Consider the following 22,163-nt stretch of genomic DNA (forward strand, 5'->3'; position numbering starts at 1 on the left):
CCCAGGGATGCAAGGATTCTTCAATATACTCAAATCAATCAATGTGATACACCATATTAACAAATTGAAGAATAAAAATCATATGATTGGGACTTCCCTGGTGGTGCAGTGGTTAAGAATCCATTTGCCAAGGCAGGGGACATGGTTTCAAGCCCTGGTCCTGGAAGATCCCACATGCCACGGAGCAGTGAAGCCCATGCACCACAACTATTGGGCTTGCACTCTAGAGCCTGTGAGCCACAACTACCGAGCCCACGTGCCACAACTACTGAAGCCCGCATGCCTAGAGCCCATGCTCCACAACAAGAGAAGCCACCTCAATGAGAGGCCCGTGCACTACAACAAAGGGTAGCCCCTGCTTGCCACAACTAGAGAAAGCTCACATGCAGCAACAAAGACCCAACACAGCCACAAATACATAAATAAATAAATTTATTTTAAAAAATTTAAAATAACCCATTTGATCATCTTCATAGATGCAGAAAAATCTTTTAACAAAATTCAACACCCATTTATGATAAAAACTCTCCAGAAAGTGGCCATGAGGGAACTTACCTCAACATAATAAAGGCCATATATGACAAATCCACAGCAAAAATCATTCTCAATGGTGAAAAACTGAAAGCATTTCCTCTAAAATCAGGAAGAAGACAAGGATGTCCACTCTCACCACTATTATTCAACATAGTTTTGGAAGTCCTAGTCACGGCAATCAGAGAAGAAAAAGAAATAAAAGGAATCCAAATTGGAAAAGAAGTAAAACTGTCACTGTTTGCAGATGACATGATACTACACATAGAAAATCCTAACAATGCCACCAGAAAACTACTAGTGATAAACAATGAATTTGGTAACGTTGCAGGATACAAAATTAATGCATAGAAATCTCTTGCATTCCTATACACTAACAAGGAAAGATAACAAAGAGAAATTAAGGACTTGATCTCATTCACCACTGCAATGAAAAGAATAAAATACCTAGGAATAAACCTACTTAAGGAGGTAAAAGACCTATACTCAGAAAACTATAAGACACTGATGAAAGAAATCAAAGATGACACAAACAGATGAAGAGATATACCATGTTCTTGGATTGGAAGAATCAATATTGTGAAAATGACTATACTACTCAAAGCAATCTACAGATTCAATGCAATCCCTATCACATTACCAATGGTATTTTTTACAGAACTCGAACAAAAAATCTTAAAATTTGTATGGAGACACAAAACATCCCAAATAGCCAAAGCAACCTTGAGAGAAAAAAAAAGAAAACCGAGCTGGAGAAATCAGACTCCCTGACTTCAGACTATACTACAAAGCTACTGTAATCAAGACAATATGGTACTGGCACAAAAACAGAAATATAGATCAATGAAACAGGATAGAAAGCCCAGAGATAAACCCATGCACCTGTGGTCAACTAAGCTCTGACAAAGGAGGCAAGGATATACCATGGAGAAAGGACAGCCTCTTCAATAAGTGGTGCTGGGAAAACTGGACAGCTACATGTAAAAGAATGAAATTAGAACACTACTTAACACCATACACAAAAATAAGCTCAGAATGGATTAAAGAACTAAATACAAGACCGGACACTATAAAACTCTTAGAGGAAAACATAGGCAGAACACTCTTTGACATAAATCACAGTAAGATCTTTTTTGATCCACCTCCTAGAGTAATGGAAATATAAACAAAAATAAACAAAGGGGACCTAATGAAATTTAAAAGCTTTTGCACAGCAAAGGAAACTATAAACAAGACGAAAAGACAACCCTCAGAATGTGAGAAAATATTTGCAAACAAATCAACGGACAAAGAATTAATCTCCAAAATTATATAAACAGCTCATGCAGCTCAACATGAAATAAACCAAACAACCCAATCTAAAAATGGGCGAAAGACCTAAATAGACATTTCTCTAAAGAAGACATACAGATGGCCAAGAGGCACAGGAAAAGCTGCTCGACATCACTAATTATTAGAGAAATGAAAATCAAAACTACAATAAGGAATCACCTCACACTGGTTACAATGGGCATCATCAAAAAATCTACAAACAATAAATGCTGGAGAGGGTGAGGAGAAAAGGGAACACTCTTGCACTGTTGGTGGGAATGTAAATTGATACAGCCACTATGGAGAACAGCATGGAGGTTCCTTAAAAAACTAAAGGTAGAATTACCATGTGACCCAACAATCCCACTACTGGGCATATACCCAGAGAAAACCATAATTCAAAAAGACTCATGCACCCCAGTGTTCATTGCAGCACTATTTTCAATTGCCAGTTCATGGAATCAGCCTAAATGTCCATCAACAGACAACTGAATAAAGAAGATATGGTACATATATACAATGGAATATTACTCAGCCATAAAAGGGAATGAAATTGGTTGGGTCATTTGTAGAGATGTGGATGGACCTGGAGACTGTCATACAGAGTGAAGTATGTCAGAAAGAGAAAAACAAATATCGTATATTAATGCATATATGTGGAATCTAGAAAAATGGTACAGATGAACTGGTTTGCAAGGCAGAAATAGAGACACAGATGGAGAGAACAAACGTATGGACACCAAGGGGGAACAGCAGGATGGGAGTGGGATGAACTGGGATATTGAGATTGACATATATACACTAATATGTATAAACAGATAACTGATAAGAACTTGCTGTATAGCACAGAGAACTCTACTTCACTTCGCTGTACAGTAGAAACTAACACAACATTGTAAAACAACTATACCCCCAATAAAAATAAATTAAAGAAAAAATAAATTTAAAAAAATTAAGAATTAAAATTAAAAATTATGAGTTAGACAATTGTTAGAAAAAAAAGATGTTCATCTCAACATTGTTTAAAATACTGTATAATGGCTATTTTATTGTATCTTCACATAGTAGACCTGTGTAATCATAAAAATGGTATAGATGTTTATTGTCTTGGAAAGCTACCATGCAATTTATTAAGTTAAAAATGCATGTTATCACTAATCATTAGAGAAATGCAAATCAAAACCACAATGAGGTATCAGCTCACACCAGTCAGAATGCTCATCATCAAAACATCTACAAACAATAAATGCTGGAGAGGGTGTGGAGAAAAGGGAACCCTCTTGCACTGTTGGTGGGAAGGTAAATTGATACAGCCACTATGGAGAACAGTATAGAAGTTCCTTAAAATACTAAAAATAGAACTACCATATTACCCAGCAATCCCACTACTGGGCATATACCCTGAGAAAACCAAAATTTAAGAAGAGTCATGTACCACAATGTTCATTGCAACTCTGTTTACAGTAGCCAGTACATGGAAGCAACATAAGTGTCCATCGACAGATGAATGGATAAAGAAGATGTGGCACAGATATACGGTGGAATATTACTCAGCCATAAAAAAGCAAAACTGAGTTATTTGTAGTGAGGTTGATGGACCTATATTCTGTCATACAGAGTGAAGTAAGTCAGAAAGAGAAAAACAAATACCGTATGCTAACACATATATATGGAATGTAAAAAAAAAAAATGTTCTGAAGAACCTAGGGGCAGGATAGGAAGATGTAGAAAATGGACTTGAGGACACGGGGAGGGGGAAGGGTAAGCTGGGATGAAGTGAGAGAGTGGCATGGTTATACACTACCAAATGTAAAATAGCTAGTGGGAAGCAGCTGCATAGCACAGGGAGATCAGCTCCGTGCTTTGTGACCACCTAGAGGTGTGGGATAGGGAGGGTGGGAGGGAGACACAAGAGGGAGGAGATATGGGGTTATATGTATATGTATAGCTGATTCACTTTGTTATACAGCAGAAACTAACACACCATTGTAAAACAATTATCCTCCAATAAAGATGTTAAAAATGCATGTTAAAGTCGTTATGGGCAATCGGTGATAGGATGGACCCCGGTGATTCTTTAAAGTCTGTGTATTTTGGTTGGTGGAAAATGATGAAAAGGATAGAGTTCATGTCTATGTAGATGCTGGTTGGACAGAGATAGCGTGTGTAGATGCAGGATTTGGGGGTCATAGGGGGTCATGAGACTGCATAAATTTCCAGAAATTAATAGAAATCTTGGATAATCCTCGCCATGAAACTTGGCCTCAAGGCAACCTAGATCTCAAGGGACAAGGGAGTGAGGGCTCCAGGTAGCAGCATCCAGATTACATAAAGATGTGTGTGTGTGCGTGTGTGTGTGTGTGTGTGTGTGAGAGAGAGAGAGAGAGAGAGAGAGAGAGCACCTGCAAGTGAGAGCAAGAGAGGGAGAGAAATTCACATATGGGAAGAGAATTGGGGAATGGAGAGAGAAATCAGTTGTGCTTATGAGAAATCCAACTACAGTTATATCTGTAATCCTGTAATAGTCACATTTCATGCAAATATAGACTCTCTTCTGGTTTCCTCCCTGCTTCTGATTAGAAGTTGAATGTATTGCTCAATATCTCTGACAAGTAGATACCTCAAGTCTTTTGGGGGAAGTCCTTTCCATTTTGAAAAACATCTGTGATTAGAAAGTTCTTCGTATAAAACTGAAAATTTCATTCATTCATTCATCTAACTAATGCTTATTAAGTGTGTACTACGTGCCAGGCATTGTTCTGTTTACTGGGGAGGCAGAGGAACTGTCGGGACAGTGCCCAGGCAGGAGTGGTGGCAACAGCAACAACCTGCACCCACCAGCAGGGGCAGAGGCCACAAGGCAGCAATGCCAGATCAGTGCCAGCTACTGGCCACTGGGAGAAAGGGAATCCACCCAGAAGCTTCCCCGGGGGAAGGGATTTGCATGGGTCTAGAGTTCCAGCAACTACAATAACCAGAGGCTGCTGTTATCATGTCCCACGTTTCAGAAGCTATACACACTCCTTACATCCCATCCTACGCTGGTTTGGTCAGGTTAACACAGGTTACACTACAAATCACATCTCTGCAATTCTATTCTTGAGCTATTTTATGCCGTGGTGGGTCAATTAACATTACAAATCTCACCTGTCAAGATCTGAAGTTCTAAGACTATTATTTGCTGGTGTCAGTCCTAGATTTCTGCCGCTTTTAAAAGTGATGAGCAGTATCTTCATCCAATCTATTTTTCATTATATTCACTAAAATATTGCAAAAGAAGAATTTGAGATCAGACCCCGAGACATCATGAACATGTGCAGGGAGAAAAAAAAGTCTGTTTGACAAAATTTGGATTAAATATCAGATACAAATTAACACCACATATGCCATCATCCAGCCAGTTTCTGTTCATTTGCCACAAAGATATCGTGAGAGACGTTGCCAAGGGCTTTGATGAAATTACACATCTGCAGTATTACCACCAGTCTCCAAAGCTTATCAAAACAGGAAGTGGGCGGGTCGGGCCCAGATCTTTCCTTGTGATTGCAGACTATCTCATGGTGATCACGTCTTCATTTTCTACAAGCGTACACACCACTCTTTGACTAATTCATAATAGAATTTTGCTTAAGATGGTTATTACATTTATTTACCCTGAACTGTCTGCAGAAGTTTCTTTCTTTTATGAAAATTAGAAGTGTTAGCTCATTTTCAGTTCTTCCACTATTCTGTGTGATTTTCAAAAATAATTATGTCAATAGTTAAGTAATATGTTCTGCAAGTTTTTTAAGGTCATATATCTAAGATAAGAAATAAGAATTTAGAGTTGATACTTGCTTTTTATAGCCTCCTCATTATCTTGGCCTCTGTTTTCTTCTTACTAATGTTCAGCCCATCCTATTCCCACCCTCTTCCATGGGATTCAGGCTTGACTGGGAAAAACACTAACCAAGTAGATGCTGCCAGAGGATGGGACCAAAAAGCTGAAGCGAAGGCTTAATTGTCTGATTTAGATGAGAGCAGTGAAGGACAGTGAGATGAGGGCAAGCTAATTAGTGTCCATCAGGAAAGACAGAGCTAATGCATAGCAAATAGAAGGTCAAAGTTGGGGTTCAAAAACAAGCCAGGACTGGACTTCCCTGGCAGTCCAGTGGTTAGGATTCAGCACTTTCACTGCCCTGGGACCCAATTCAATCCCTGGTCGGGGAACTAAGATCCTGCAAGCCGCACAGCACGGTCCCCCCACAGAAAGCAAGCCAGGACCAGGAAAGAATGGTGTAAAGCTATTCTGTCAAATTCAGTGACCACTAATCACGTGGGCTCCTGAGCATTTGAAATGTGTCTAGCACCACTGAGGAACTGAATTGTTGATTTCAGTTTAAACTAATTTACTTTGAAATTTAAAAATTGAACCAATGTAAAAATTTTTTCATTAAATACAACTCCATTGTTCTGAGAAGATTACATTGCACCTTAACCATCGAATCATGTAATGTTACTGTAATGGTGCAGTGTGCATGGTGGGCCTGTGTCTTTTCTAGTATTACACATAAACACATTACCAATCTAGTTGGTGTCAACAAAATGATTTAAATGCTTTTCCCTATGCATCGATGTAACATTGTAACACAATTATTTGGATGTTTATACAGAAAGCACCAGTTACAGTGATACCTATGTAAATTGTAATTGGTAATCAAATGGAAATACGTATTATTTCAATTAAAACAGTTATATTATTGTTCTAATTTAAAAATTAAGTATGGACAAAATTTTAAGTTTAAAACTAGGGCATACTAGTGATTAGAATCAAATGGAGATGCAGAAGCCAGTCCTACAACTAGAGCAATAAAGGAAAAAAAAAAAGACTAGGGGAAGATGTGTCTCAAATTTCACAAGTCATGGCAATTGCAGTTTTTTGTGGCCAAGCAAAATGAAAAAGCAGTTTGCTTGATGTATAAGTGTTCTTTAAGATAATAAAGCAGACAATATTAGAGACATTATCAGAAAATACATGGTTTATTTGATAAGTTTCCTCTCAACAGTCAAAAAGATTTGAAAAGAATAGACTAAATTAGTTGCCAGAAGTCAGAAATGAATATCCAACAGCAATTTTAAAAATTATGTCTAATAGAGTTTGAGCTTGTAACTTTAGCTAGATATTAAATGACTTAGATTCTTGCACAAAAGAGAAAGTCATTTTTAGATGGAAACATGGTAAAAGAAATTATTATTTCATTTCTGGAAATATTATAAAATTATTAGGAAAAGAGTAAAAATCATATTTTATAAAAAATAAAATACCTTCAATGAAGTCACCAAACAATTGCCCATGGAATACAAGCCCTTCTTAAGAATATCAAAGATAGATTGATTCAGAATTGGAAAGACTGCAAGTACTTTTCTTTAACACATTTCAAGTGCTTAGGATGAGTCATGCCTAATTAATACTTTGGTTATGTTTAGTCTCAGAGGACTTCCAAACTTATGAAGAAGTGTTGTCAACTCATAGACTAAAAAGCAAAATTCGTGGCATAGATATATTTGAAATTTTTATGACTGTCAAAGAAGAATTTCAGCTAAATATGAAAAAAAGTTTTTTATATCATGATGGAGGTGCTTCAGCTGTTACATCAAAAATCTGGATTTATAGGAATTTAAAAATAAGAAATTGATGTTTCCCTTATTGCTTTCTTCCACAAAATGATACATATTGAAAATATTTGTGCTCAGTTTTCTGAATCAGACTCATGGAAAGTGTCATGTATACAGTTATTAAAATTGTTCCATATATACATGCCAATACTATGAATCAGCACCAGTTTATGGCACTGTTGAAAGAAGTAGAAGACCCTGAATTTAATGATCTTGTGTTATTTACCAATGATTATTGGTTGAGTTGTAAAAGAATTTTACCAAGATTTACTATGCTATTAACCCCAATTCAAGATTTTCTTGAAACAGAAGAATATTTGTCACATTTTCAATAATGACAGACAAAACTTGGCAGTTATGATTTACGTTTTCTCAGTCATATCACGCTGCATGTGAACAGGCAAAACTTTAGGCTCCAAGGAATAGAACAGCTTATTTGTAATCTAGATCTATAGATGTAAGAATTAATGTTGATATTGAAATTTTTCATAATACTAGTTAATAATGATTTTATACATTTTTCTAATATGAATTAATAGGCAGAATATTTTAATTATAACCAAGAGTGTTATGTAAATTGTCTGAAAAAAAATCCAAAAAAAATTGAAGAACATTTTGTTTGCTAATGATAAATTTGGAGTTTCTTTGCTTCCTCCCCCTCCAACTTTACTGAGATATAATTGACATATAACATTGTGTAAGTTTAAGGTGTACAATGTGAGGATAATGCAATGATTACCACAATAAGGTTAGTTAGCACATCTATCACTTGACATAATTATCTTTTTTTTTCTTTTTGAGGAGGTGGTGTTGAGAACATTTAAGATCTAGTCTGTTAGCAACTTGCAAGTATACAATACAGTATTGTTAATGATAGTCACCACAATGTACATCAGATCCTCAGAACTTGTTCATTTTATAAGTGGAAGTTTTTACACTTTGACCAAAAGAGTTGCTTTCAATTTATGCAGTACCCCCTTTGAATTTGAAATTAACACTGAATTGTCTTGTTAATGAACTTACTAACCTTTGACATAGTTTTGAAATTGATACGCTTTTAAGGATGTCAAACCTTAGAGTTTGTTTTATTGCGTGATGTTTGTGTAAGAAAAATTATTGAAAACTGTAAGACATCATCAATCAGCTAATTATTAACTGTACACTTAAACTAGGTGGACATATAATCTAAAATTTAAAAACTAGTTTCAAAAAGTAGACAAAAATTTAAGATCATGAGCTTTTCAATATGGCTTATATTTGTAGTTTCATATTGTTTAAAAGTGTTTCAAATATATGGCTGGAAAGTTGCTCTTTATACTGTAAATATTGCTGGGGTAATATCAGATTGCAAACTGTAAAAACTAATTATTTTTAGGGAATGATAAAGTTAACATTGTGATAACCAGTTTTCAATTCTTACTCGAATTGTTGATATAATTTTAATAATCTAAATAATCTGTTTTATAACCAACATCATTTTACTGAATTGAAGTTATGAATGTTGCATGATCAGATCTCTGAGTGGGCCTGAATGGTGAGACCTGGAACCGATACAGGTTGGTGTTAATGACCTGTACCTGCAGAGGACGTGTTCTCGGTAACCTAGTCTTTTGAGCACACTGCACATGAGAACTTAAAGGTCGGTATTCAGCTCCTTCCTGTTGTCTGACCATGTAAACCAACATCTCTCGTAACCTCTCTTCACTGATAGCTTCAGGTCTGTTGATCTTATTCCCAAGAATCAGTATAGACACATTAGAAATGGTTTCAACTGTCATTAGTGAATCAAGTTCTTCTTTTGATTCTAACAGCCTTTTATGATCTGCACAATCCACCAGAACTGTAATGCCATTGATAGCAGGAAGGTAGTTTTTCCACACTCTTTGATCTTGAACATGTTTACCCAGATCAAAAGTTGCAAAGGTCATGCCAGTAATGGTTAGTTCTTTTGAAAGGGGAGATAACACTGGGACATGTGTCCAAGTCTGTCATCTTTTAGCATATATAGCAATGTTGTTTTTCCTACATTATCCAATCCAAGAAATACCAATTTGCCAGTTCTCTTATATAATCCTAAAAACTGTAGCATTCTGCTGAAACCACTGTATATCCAATCAAATATGAAGGACCTATCCATACCTTAGTGTCTGCGACTGAAGACAATGCTATTCCTTGCTTGGCATTGGCCCTACAGCCTCTGACACTGAACTGCAAAGTGTGATGATTGCTTGATGTGCTTTTGCTTCAAAGTCAAATCAATTCTTCTTGGAAAAGATGAACAAGTTTTGTCAATGTGGATGCAAATTTTAAAAGAAAAGAACTTTTCATATTCAATTTAGTTATTTGAAAAATTTTAAGTATGTTTGGAACAACTTGGGTATGTGATACTACTTTCTCAACTTTGAATTTTTAAAGATCTTAAAATTTAAAAAAAATTTTTAAATCAGCTCAAGTATTTTGATGTAAATTTACATCTGAATTGAGATGTGCTCTATGTGTAAAATACATATGAAAATGTAGTATAAAATGTAATACAAAAACAGTAAAATATTTCTATATTGACTACATGTTGAAATGTTAATATTCTGGATATATTGAGTTATATAAAATAAGTGACAATTTCACTGCTTTTCACTTTTTATAAAGTAAAAAAATTTAAATTACATATATGGCTCACATTATATTTCCACTGGACAGCATGAGTCTAAGGCTCTTGTCATGAACAGTGTAGGAGTGTCAAGAACTCACCTTTTCATACATACATGGGGATGTGCAGCTACTTCAAAGGACCAGAAGCAGAGTAGACAATTTTACACCTTTCCAGATCTGTTGGATTGTCAGCTCAAAAGTGGGGTGCAGTTGGCACATGTTTAACAATTGGTTCTCTGGGGTAAAAAAATCCCTGTTTTTTACCATTATCTAGTTTCCATGGTATAAATACTCCCGCCATGGTCCATTTCAAGCTACCAAGTGGACATCGCTGGGAGTTTGGAAGAAATACTGATAATTGGCTCTTGCCAGCAGGTAGCAGCCAGCTTCAGTACACCACTAGCTGGGACTATGTTTCATTCTCCATTGTTTCTGCAGTATCTCGCATAGAGATCAACAAAGAGTAAGCCCATTTTAAGTATTTGTTGAATGAACAAATTCTTCTGCTAGCTACAAATCTCCTGTTGTTTCAGTTTTCCCCTGATCCTTTAACTTTTCTGAAATGTACATTCCTAAAGTTGAGGGTAGTTGTATGACTACAATAAGCATTCTCTTATTGAATGTGTTGTGCTGTCCAGATCTCCCTTAGCTCTGAGTCATTCATTATCCCGGCTGTTGGGAGTATTATGTGCTGATGTTGCTCAGCTGAAACTCTCCGAAGGAATTCTACAGATCTGAAAGAAGCTGCCTCCCCCATGGTTTCCCAGGCAGCTCTCTGCATCTAATGCCTTGTTAATGTGGGAGTCCAGGTCTGGCCCCTTCAGTTAGAGACATTTTTGAAAAACCATCCAAGTTTGAGAGTTTCCTGTGAGACCTGCTGCAACCTCTGTTGCAACCGTATTATGACTCAATTTATACCTCTGCTCAGTAGTGCTTCTTTCATTCCTTTACATAGGTGGTCTCTGAAAGCACTGCCCCATACCTCACCTGGACACCATCTCCAACTCAGGGTCTGTTGGCCAGAGAATGCAATCTACAACAGTCTTAACAAAAAACATCAAAGACAACTTTGCTCCTTTCACTCAGGGTCAGTGTTATTTTTAACTTAGTCAACCAGTTCTGCCATGTTGGTTACAATGAGGGCCAGATCTTACCACTTCCTCTGTCTTATAGAGATGAAATTTACAAGCAAGGTAAGTTAAGAAGTTCTATTTGAGAAGATTTATAAGAATTTTCATTGTGGATGAGTTTAAAAGTATGAGTTAGCCGTGGGGTGAGGGGGACCTTCAAGATGGCAGAGGAGTAAGACATGGAGGTCACCTTCCTCCCTACAAATACATCAAAAATACATCTACATGTGGAACAACTCCTACAGAACACCTACTGAATGCTGGCAGAAGACCTCAGACTTCCCAAAAGGCAAGAAACTCCCCACATACCTGGGTAGGGCATAAGAAAAAGAAAAACAGAGACAAAAGAATAGGGACGGGACCTGCACCTCTGGGAGGGAGCTGTGAAGGAGGAAAGGTTTCCACACACTAGGAAGCCCCTTCGCGGGCGGAGACTGCGGGAGGCGGAGGGGGGAGCTTCGAAGCCGCAGAGGAGAGCACAGCAACAGGGGTGCGGAGGGCAAAACGCAGAGATTCCCACGCAGAGAATCGGTGCCGACCAGCACCCACCAGCCTGAGAGGCTTGTCTGCTCACCTGCCAGGGTGGGTGGGGGCTGGGAGCTGAGGCTTGGGCTTCAGAGTTCAGATCCCAGGGAGAGGACTGGGGTTGGCTGCGTGAACACAGCCTGAGAGGGCTAGTGTGCCACAGCTAGCTGGGAGGTAGTCCGGGGAAAAGTCTGGAACTGCCTAAGAGGCAAGAGACCATTGTTTTGGGGTGCGCAAGGAGAGGGGATTCCCTCCTGTGTACCCACAGAAGGCAGAACACCACCTAAGCAAGCTCCAGAGACGGGCGTGAGCCACGGCTGTCAGCTTGGAGCCAAGAGAGGGGCATGAAATGCTAACGCTTCTCCTGCTGCCACCAAGAAGCCTGTGTGCGAGCACAGGTCACTATCCACACCTCCCCTCCTGGCAGCCTGTGCAGCCCACCACTGCCAGGGTCCTGTGATCCAGGGACGATTTCCCCGGGAGGACACAAGGCATGCCTCAGGCTGTTGCAATGTCACGCTGGCCTCTGCCACTGCAGGCTCACCCCGCATTCCAATTATGACTACCGTACCCCTCCCTCCCCTGGCCTGAGTGAGCAAGAGTGCCGTAACCAGCCACTGCTTTAACTCCCTCCTGTCTGGGCGGGGAACAGATGCGTGAGGGTGACCTATATGCAGAGGTGGGGCCAAAACCAAAGCTGAACCAAAGGACCTGTGTGAACAAAGAAGAGAAATGGAAATTTCTCCATGCAGCAACAGGAGCAGTGGATTAAATCCCCACAATCAACTTGATGAACCCTGCATCTGTGGAATACCTGAACAGAAATTGAATCATCCCAAAATTGAGGTGGTGGACTTTGGGAGCAAATGTAGACTTGGGGTTTCCTGTCTGTGACTGATTTGCTTCTGATTTTTCTGTTTATCTTAGTTTAGTTTTTAGCACTTGTTATAATTGGTGGATTTGTTTATTGGTTTGGTTGCTCTCTTCTTTTTATTATTATTAGTTAAATAATTTTTTTTCTTTCTTCTTTCTCCCTTTTCTTCTGAGCTGTGTGGCTGACAGGGGCTTGGTGCTCTAGCCTTCTGTCAGGCCTGACCCTCCAAGGTGGGAGAACGAGTTCCGGATATTGGACTACCAGAGACCTCCTGGCCCCACATGATATCAATCGGTGAGAGCTCTACCAGAGATCTCTGTCTCAACACTAAGACCCAGCTCCACCTGACAGCCAGCAAGCTCCAGTGCTGGACGCCACATGCCAAACAACTAGCAAGACAGGAGCACAACCCCACCCATTAGCAGAGAGGCTACCTAAAATCACACTAATTTCACAGACACCCCAAAACACACCATTGGACGTGGCCATGCCCCCCAGAAAGACAAGATGCAGCCCCACACACCAGAGCACAGGCACCAGTCCCTCTACCAGGAAGCCAACACAAGCCACTGCACCAACCTCACCCACTGGGGGGAGGCACCAAAAACAAAGGGAACTACGAACCTGCAGCCTGTGAAAGTAGACCCCAAACACAGTAAGTTAAATGACATGAGAAGACAGAGAAATATGCAGCAGATGAAGGAGCAAGTTTAAAACCCACTAGATCAAACACATGAAAAGGATTTAGGCAGTCTACCTGAAAAAGAATTCAGAGTAGTGATAGTAAACATGATCCAAAATCTTGGAAACAGAATGGAGAAAATATGAGAAACATTTAACATGGACCTAAAAGAACTAAAGAGCAAACAAACAATGATGAACAACACAATATATGAAATTAAAAATTTTCTAGAAGGTGTCAATAGCAGAATAACTGAGGCAGAAGAACAGATAAGTGACCTGGAAGATAAAATAGTGGGAATAACTACCACAGAGCAGAAAAAAGAATGAAAAGAATTAAGGACAGTCTCAGAGACCTCTGGAACAACATTAAACTCACCAACATTTGAATTATAGGGGTCCCAGAAGAAGAAGAGAAAAAGAAAGGGACTGAGAAAATATTTGAAGAGATTATAGTTGAAAACTTCCCTAATATGGGAAAGGAAATAGTTAATCAAGGCCAGGAAGCAGAGAGCCTCATACAGGATAAATCCAAGGAGAAACACACCAAGACACTTATTATTCAAAGTATCAAAAATTAAATACACAGAAAAAATATTAAAAGCAGCAAGGGAAAAGCAACAAATAACATACAAGGGAATCCCCATATGATTAACAGTTGATCTTTTAGCAGAAACTCTGCAAGCCAGAAAGAAGTGGCAGAACATATTCAAAGTGATGAAAGGGGAAAAACTACAACCAAGATTACTCTACCCAGCAAGGATCTCATTCAGATTTGATGGAGAAATTAAAACCTTTACAGACAAGCAAAAGCTGAGAGAGTTCAGCACCACCAAACCAGCTTTACAACAAATCCCAAGGGAACTTCTCTAGGCAGGAAACACAAGAGAAGGAAAAGATCTACAAAAACAAACTCAAAACAATTAAGAAAATGGTAATACGAACATACATATTGATAATTACCTTAAATGTAAATGGATTAAATGCTCCAACCAAAAGACACAGATTGGCTGAATGGGTACAAAAACAAGACCCATATATACGCTGTCTACAAGAGACCCACTTCAGACCTAGGGACACATACAGACTGAAAGTGAGGGGATGGAAAAAGATATACCATGCAAATGGAAATCAAAAGAAAGCTGGAGTAGCAATTCTCATATCAGACAAAATAGACTTTAATAAAGACTGAAAATAAAGAGAAAAAGGAGGACACTACACAGTGATCAAGGGATCAATCCAAGAAGAAGATATATCAATTGTAAATATTTATGCACCCAACATAGGAGCACCTCAATACATAAGGCAAAGGTTAACAGCCATAAAAGGGGAAACTGACAGTAACAAAATAATAGTAGGGAACTTTAACACCACACTATTACCAATGGACAGATCATCCAAAATGAAAATAAATAAGGAAACACAGCTTTAAATGACACATTAGACACAACGGACTTAATTGATATTTACAGAATGTTCCATCCAAAACTAACAGAATACACTTTCTTCTCAAGAGCTCATGGAACACTCTCCAGGATAGATCATATCTGGGTCACAAATCAAGCTTTGGTAAATTTAAGAAAATTGAAATCATATCAAGTATATTTTCTGACCACAACACTATGAGACTACATATAAATTACAGCAAAAAAACTAAAAAATACAAACACATAAAGCTAAACAATATGCTACTAAATAACTAAGAGACCACTGAAGAAATCAAAGAGGAAATCAAAAAATACTTAGAAACAAATGACACTGAAAACACGACCACCCAAAACCTATGGGATGCAGCAAAAACAGTTCTAAGAGGGAAGTTTATAGCAATACAATCCTACCTCAGGAAACAAAAAAAATCTCAAATAAACATCATAACCTTACACCTAAAACAACTAGAGAAAGAAGAAGAACAACAAAAAAAAAAACCCAAAGTTAGCAGAAGGAAAGAAATCATAAAGGTCAGATCAGAAATAAGTGAAAAAGAAATGAAGGAAATGATAGCAAAGAATAAAACTAAAAGCTCGTACTTTGAGAAGATAAACAAAATTGATAAACCATTAGCCAGACTCATCAAGAAAAAATGGGAGAAGACTCAAATCAACAGAATTAGAAATGAAAAAGGAGAAGTAACAACTGACACTGCAGAAATACAAAGGATCATGAGAGATTACTACAAGTAACTATATGCCAGTACAATGGACAACCTGTAGGAAATGGACAACTTCTTACAAAAGCACAACCTTCCGAGACTGAACCAGGAAGAAATAGAAAATATAAACAGACCAATCACAAGCACTGAAATTGAAACTGTGATAAAAAATCTTCCAACAAACAAAAGCCCAGGACCAGATGGCTTCACAGGCAAATTCTATCAAACATTTAGAGAAGAGCTAACACCTACTCTTCTCAAACTTTCTAAAATATAAGAGAGGGAGGAACACTCCCAAACTCATTCTACAAAGCCACCATGACCCTGATACCAAAACCAGACAAAGATGTCACAAAAAAAGGAAACTACAGGCCAATATCACTGATGAATATAGATGCAAAAATCCTCAACAAATTACTAGCAAACAGAATTCAACAGCACATTAAAAGAATGATACACCATGATCAAGTGGGGTTACCCCAGGAATGCAAGGATTCTTCAGTATATGCAAATCAATCAATGTGATACACCATACTAACAAACTGAAGGATAAAAACCATATGATCTTCTCAATAGTGCAGAAAAAGATTTTGACAAAATTCAACACCCATTTATGATAAAAACTCTCCAGAAAGTAGGCATACAGGGAACTTTCCTCAACATAATAAAGGCCATATATGACAAACCCACAGCCAGCATCATTCTCAATGATGAAAAACTGAAAGCATTTCCTCTAAGATCAGGAACAAGACAAGGTTGCCCACTCTCACCACTATTATTCAAAATAGTTTTGGAAGTTTTAGCCACAGCAATCAGAGAAGCAAAAGAAATAAAAGGAGTACAAATCAGAAAAGAAGAAGTAAAACTGTCAATGTTTGCAGATGACATGATACTATATAGAGAGAATCCTAAAGATACCACCAGAAAACTACTAGAGGTAATCAATGAATTTGGTAAAGTTGCAGGATACAAAATTAATGCACAGAAATCTCAAAAAATCTGAATGAGAAATTAAGGAAACAATCCCATTCACCATTGCACCAAAAGGAATAAAATATCTAGGAATAACCATACCTAAGGAGACAAAAGACCTGTAGGCAGAAAACTATAAGACACTGATGAAGGAAATTAAAGACAATACAAACAGATGGAGAGATATACCATGTTCTTGGATTGTAAGAATTAGCACTGTGAAAATGACTATACTACCAAAAGCAATCTACAGATTCAATGCAATTCCTATCAAACTACCAATGGCATTTTTCACAGAAATAGAAGAAAACATTTTACAATTTGTATGGAAACACAAAAGACCCTGAATAGCCAAAGCAATCTTGAGAAAGAGAAACGGAGCTGGAGGAATCAGGCTCCCTGGCTTCAGGCTATACTACAAAGCTACAGTAATCAAGACAGTATGATACTGGCACAAAAACAGAAATATAGGTCAATGGAACAGGATAGAAAGCCAGAGATAAACCCACGCACCTATGGTCTCCTTATCTTTAATAAAGGAGGCAATAATATACAATGGAGAAAAGACCTCCTCTTCAATAAGTGGTGCTGGGAAAACTGGACAGCTACATGTAAAACAATGAAATTAGAACACTCCCTAACACCATACACAAAAATAGACTCAAAATGGATTAAAGACCTAAATGTAAGGCCAGACACTATAAAACCCTTAGAGCAAAACATAGGTAGAACACTGTATGACATAAATCACAGCAAGATCCTTTTTGACCCACCTCCTAGAGAAATGGAAATAAAAACAAAAATAAACAAATGGGACCTAATGAAACTTAAAAGCTTATGCACACCAAAGGAAACCATAAACAAGACAAAAAGACAACCCTCAGAATGGGAGAAAATATTTGTAAACAAAGCAACTGCCAAAGGATTAATCTCCAAAATATACAAGCAGCTCATGCAGCTCAATATTAAAAAAACAAACAACCCAATTCAAAAATGGGCAGAAGACCTAAATAGACATTTCTCCAAAGAAGATACACAGATTGCCAACAAAAATATGAAAAGATGCTCAACATCACTAATCATTAGAGAAATGCAAATCAAAACCACAATAAGGGGCTTCCCTGGTGGCGCAGTGGTTGAGAGTCTGCCTGCCAATGCAGGGGACACCGGTTCATGTCCTGGTCTGGGAAGATCCCACATGCTGTGTAGCGGCTGGGTCCGTGAGCCATGGCCGCAGAGCCTGCACGTCCGGAGCCTGTGCTCCGCAACGGGAGAGGCCACAACAGTGAGAGGCCCGCATACCGCAAAAAAACAAACAAACAAACAAACAAAAAACACAATAAGTGACACGCTGGTGACAATGGCCATCATCAAAAAATCTACAGACAATAAATGTTGGAGAGAGTGTGGAGAAAAGGGAACCCTGTTGCACTGTTGGTGGGAATGTAAATTGATACAGCCACTATGGAGAACAGTATGGAGGTTCCTTAAGAAACTAAAAATAGAACTACCATATGACCCAGCAATCCCACTACTGGGCATCTACCGTGAGAAAACCATAGTTAAAAAAGAGTCATGTGCCACAATGTTCATTGTAGCTCTATTTACAATAGCCAGGACATGGAAGCAACCTAAGTGTCCACCAACAGATGAATGGATAAAGAAGACGTGGCACATATATACAATGGAATATTACTCAGCCATTAAAAGAAACGAAACTGAGTTATTTGTAGTGAGGTGGATGGACCTAGAATCTGTCATACAGAGTGAAGTAAGTCAGAAAGAGAAAAGCAAATACCGTATGTTTACACATATATATGGAGTCTTAAAAAAAATGGTTCTGTTGAACCTAGGGGCAGGATAGGAATAAAGATGCAGACGTAGAGAATGGACTTGAGGACACAGGGCTGGGGCAAGTGTAAGCTGGGACGAAGTGAGAGAGCGGCATTGACATATATGCACCATCAAATGTAAAATAGATAGCTAGTGAGAAGCAGCTGCATAGCACAGGGAGATCAGCTTGGTGCTTTGTGACCACCTAGAGGTGTGGGATAGGGAGGGTGGGAGGGAGACGCAAGAGGGAGGGGATATGGGGATATATGTATACGTATAGCTGATTCACTTTGTTATACTGCAGCAACTAACACACCATGGTAAAGCAGTTATACTCCAATAAAGATGTTAAAAAGAAAAATAAATAAATAAATATAAGCATGAGTTTGCTGTCTGAATAGTTAGAATCCTCATAACTAATATGTCTTAAAATTTTTGATTTACTACTTGGAATGTTGCAATTTTTACTATGTCATTGTAGGAAATACCGACTTACTGCGATGATTGACCTCAGCGCCATTCAGCATTTTTGCACCTATCAGAACAGCATGAATAAATAATTGCCCAATGTTGAAGTGCTCCTAATCATATCAGAGGAGGGCTATTTTCAAAACTCCTTTACTGATAAAACCTGACACCTCAAGTATTCTCAGTTTCTGAGTCAACATATTGTACTTTAATTTAATGCTTTTCATTTTATGAGAAAATGTTTCTCAATCTACCCAAAAAGCAAATTTATCTACTTTTTCCTTTCCAAATTCATGATTTTTCAAGTATAAAAATAGAATAACATAAAGTCACGTAGTTCTATTCAATTATTGAATAAAATTCTATAGACCATTTTGGAGAAGCCCATTGCATGAGTCAGATTTTTTTTCTTTAACAATGCCTTTTGCCATATATTAGATTAAATTGTATTTTCCTAATTTGATCTGCAGACTAAAACAAAAGCAAGTAATATGAAATGAATAATAAGAATTTGGTTTATCTTGTAATTTCTGATCTTAATTAATCATAAATTAATATTACCTTCTAAACACTTAAAAGTCATTTTATCAACATATTTGCCAAACATCCAGAGGAGTAGTCTTTTATTTATTATAAGGTTTTTTCTATAGTACCTGATATGCAAATACAGTCTAGTAAAATATGTCAAAATGTTCTTCATAAACTCACTTTATCATCACAGTAGCTCCCCATCTAACATTTATTCTCATTGTCATAATATACTTCTAGAGAAATCAAAGTTTTTACTGGTAGTTGTAAATGACTTTTCAAATATGTCTAAGGGATAATCTGTGATTGAATAATCACTGGTGATTCCTATTTGGTTATAGGCACCTTAAATTACTGAATCTGAGGCTAGGTGTCTTTCAACATTTCTGGAAAAGTCTCAGCCACTACCTCTCTATTGGATTTTCCTGTCTCTTTATTATCTCTTTCTGGACCTTGAATTAGACAAACACAGGACCTGTCCTCCATGTTTAACAATAGTTTCATTTTTCCACTTCTTCATCTCTCTATGCTACAATCTAGTAGTTTCTACAGGCTGCTTATCCAGTTCACTAATTATTTCTTCATTAGAAGTTTGAGTATTTCATTAAGCTTTTAATTTCAATGATTATTTTTCATCTTCTAGAAGTTCTATTTTGTTATTTTACAGATCTTCCTGTTTGTTTTCTTATAATCTCTTGCTCCTTACCCATGTTTTCAATTCCATCTTTTATTTCTTTAAACATCTTAGATGTACTTCTTTTATATTTGGTGATTCTAATATGTCTTGTGACTTTTATGTGTAAGCTAATATTTGTTGGGGCTCCATCAATGGTTTTGTGAGACCTAGTATGAGGATGAATTCCTCCAGAGAGAAATTGAGTTTGCTCCTGCTTTGCAACTTATTATTTTTAAAATAGATATGTAATGTTTCATGGTTTTGACATATAATTTATTCATCACTTCTCTACTGACAGAGATCATGGGGTGGGGCATAAAAGTATTGTGTATTTCTTCTTCTTAGTATGGATTACATTTTGAGGGTTTTTTTTTTTCCCCTCAGTTGAAATGTTAGATAACTGTGAAACACTGATAAAACCTAACACATCCCTGTGACTAATGATGTAAGATACTATCTTAGCCTGAGAAGCATCATTCCCCAAACAACTGTACTAATTACCCATTCTGAAAATGTAAAGAACTGTCATATCTTTATATCAGACAGCATCAACCTCTCATAAGAGCTAAACTTACCGACTCTATGTATCAGAAATTTTTTGAAGTACCCATAAGTATCAAATCATTCAATCTTCACAACACTCTTAAAAAGTGGGTACAGCTGAGTTGTAATGGGTAATTTGCTCTAGACACTACTGTGTTAGGCTTTCTGGAAGCAGAAGCTAGCACAGGGATTCAGGAACATAATTTCCTGAGAGTGTACTTACCACTCTTCAAGAAAGCCTGTAGCAAATGCGGGCAGGGGGAATGAGCTGAGTCTAAGCCTGACCCACAGGCGAAGGGCAGGGGACGGTAATGGTGGCAGCTGTGGTAGTGGTCTCAGAGTCACGTCAACCAAGGGTAACGGTCTAAACTGGGTCACAGGTGTAAGCTGTTAGCAGCTCTGAACCATCTGGGGTTTAGGTGCAGAGGGACATAAGGGGAATCTGGGTTGAGTACCAGCAGTATCTGCTGCAGTCACATAGCTGGGAAGGGGAAAGTGGGGCTCAAAGCCAGATCATCTGGCTCCAGTTTTGCACTATTGCCGCTACAGGGCCTCCTGCAAACTCTGCTTCTGCTGCCTTCAAACACCTCAATACTGTCTACCAAGAAGCTTCTGACTTGCCAAGCCAAGCACTGCCTCCAATTTCCTGGACAGATAAGAGCTTTTTGACTGGAGAAAATTTTGTGCCCATTTAATTCAGAGGTTTCAAGACCAATTCAACAGGAACTGTCTTGTTTCCATTGCTCCCAATTCAGAAAGGCCTATTAAATGCACATTTTGCACTTGCCCAGAGCCAGAACTAGGGTACACAAACCTGAGAGGAGTGCCTCCTTAAATTTTGTGTGCTACGTGCCTCTCTTGGCTTGCCCCAGTGCCATTGAGAAAGGAGCTATGATCCTACACCCTCTCTTCAGACAACAAAAAGTCTACTTGACCCTAAGTATCCTGGTACTTCCCTATGTTCCCTTCCTATACTTTATCCACGGGGAAAATGGTAGAATGAGGGAGGTAGGGATCTTGATCACTTCAGTTTTTAAAGCTTCTGGGACTTAGGAATGTACTCAAACTTACATATGTATGGAGTCAGCCATGGAAGGCTGGAAAGCTTTGAGAATGGGGAAACAAGGCAACACCAGAGTCCTCCTATATTATCTCTCTTTGGACATTTTCTCTCTCCTGCAACCTCTTCTGGTCTTCTTAGGCTGGTTCCTTTGCGCTAACAAGCTCCCCCATGTCTGAGAGTGCTATTTCCTAGCTACCATAGGGAACTGCCCGTCCCAACATTTTCACCCTCAGAGGGATCATGCATTCAGCTGGTTTGGCTCCTGTAATAATTGGTCAGGTCCTAGGGCAGACACCTAGTGGTTTTCAGCCTTTGATCATGAATTGGCCTGCTTTATCTCTCCATGCACCAAACCCCAAATGCTGTGGGAGCTGTGAAGTGCTTTTATACCTGTGACCTACTCCAGAGCTTGGCTGATGTGAGTCTGGGCCCACTACCACAGCTGCTATGGCTCTAAAACTCTGCTAGTAAGTAATATTTACTTCATGGGATCAAATGTCATAAGTACATATTATCATGTGTTTCTCTTCATTCAGCTACACAGTAATAGTAATTAAAATAAATTGTTGACTTTT

At 38.2% G+C, this 22,163-nt stretch overlaps 1 pseudogene; it reads right to left on the reverse strand.

Annotated features, from left to right (window-relative positions):
* Window positions 1–9,144: 9,144 nt before the first annotated feature.
* On the reverse strand, window positions 9,145–9,746 carry LOC101278370 (GTP-binding protein SAR1b-like; annotated as a pseudogene).
* Between the last annotated feature and the right edge of the window lie 12,417 nt (window positions 9,747–22,163).

Source organism: Orcinus orca, chromosome 8 (assembly GCF_937001465.1).
Source record: "Orcinus orca chromosome 8, mOrcOrc1.1, whole genome shotgun sequence".
Lineage (NCBI taxonomy): Eukaryota > Metazoa > Chordata > Mammalia > Artiodactyla > Delphinidae > Orcinus > Orcinus orca.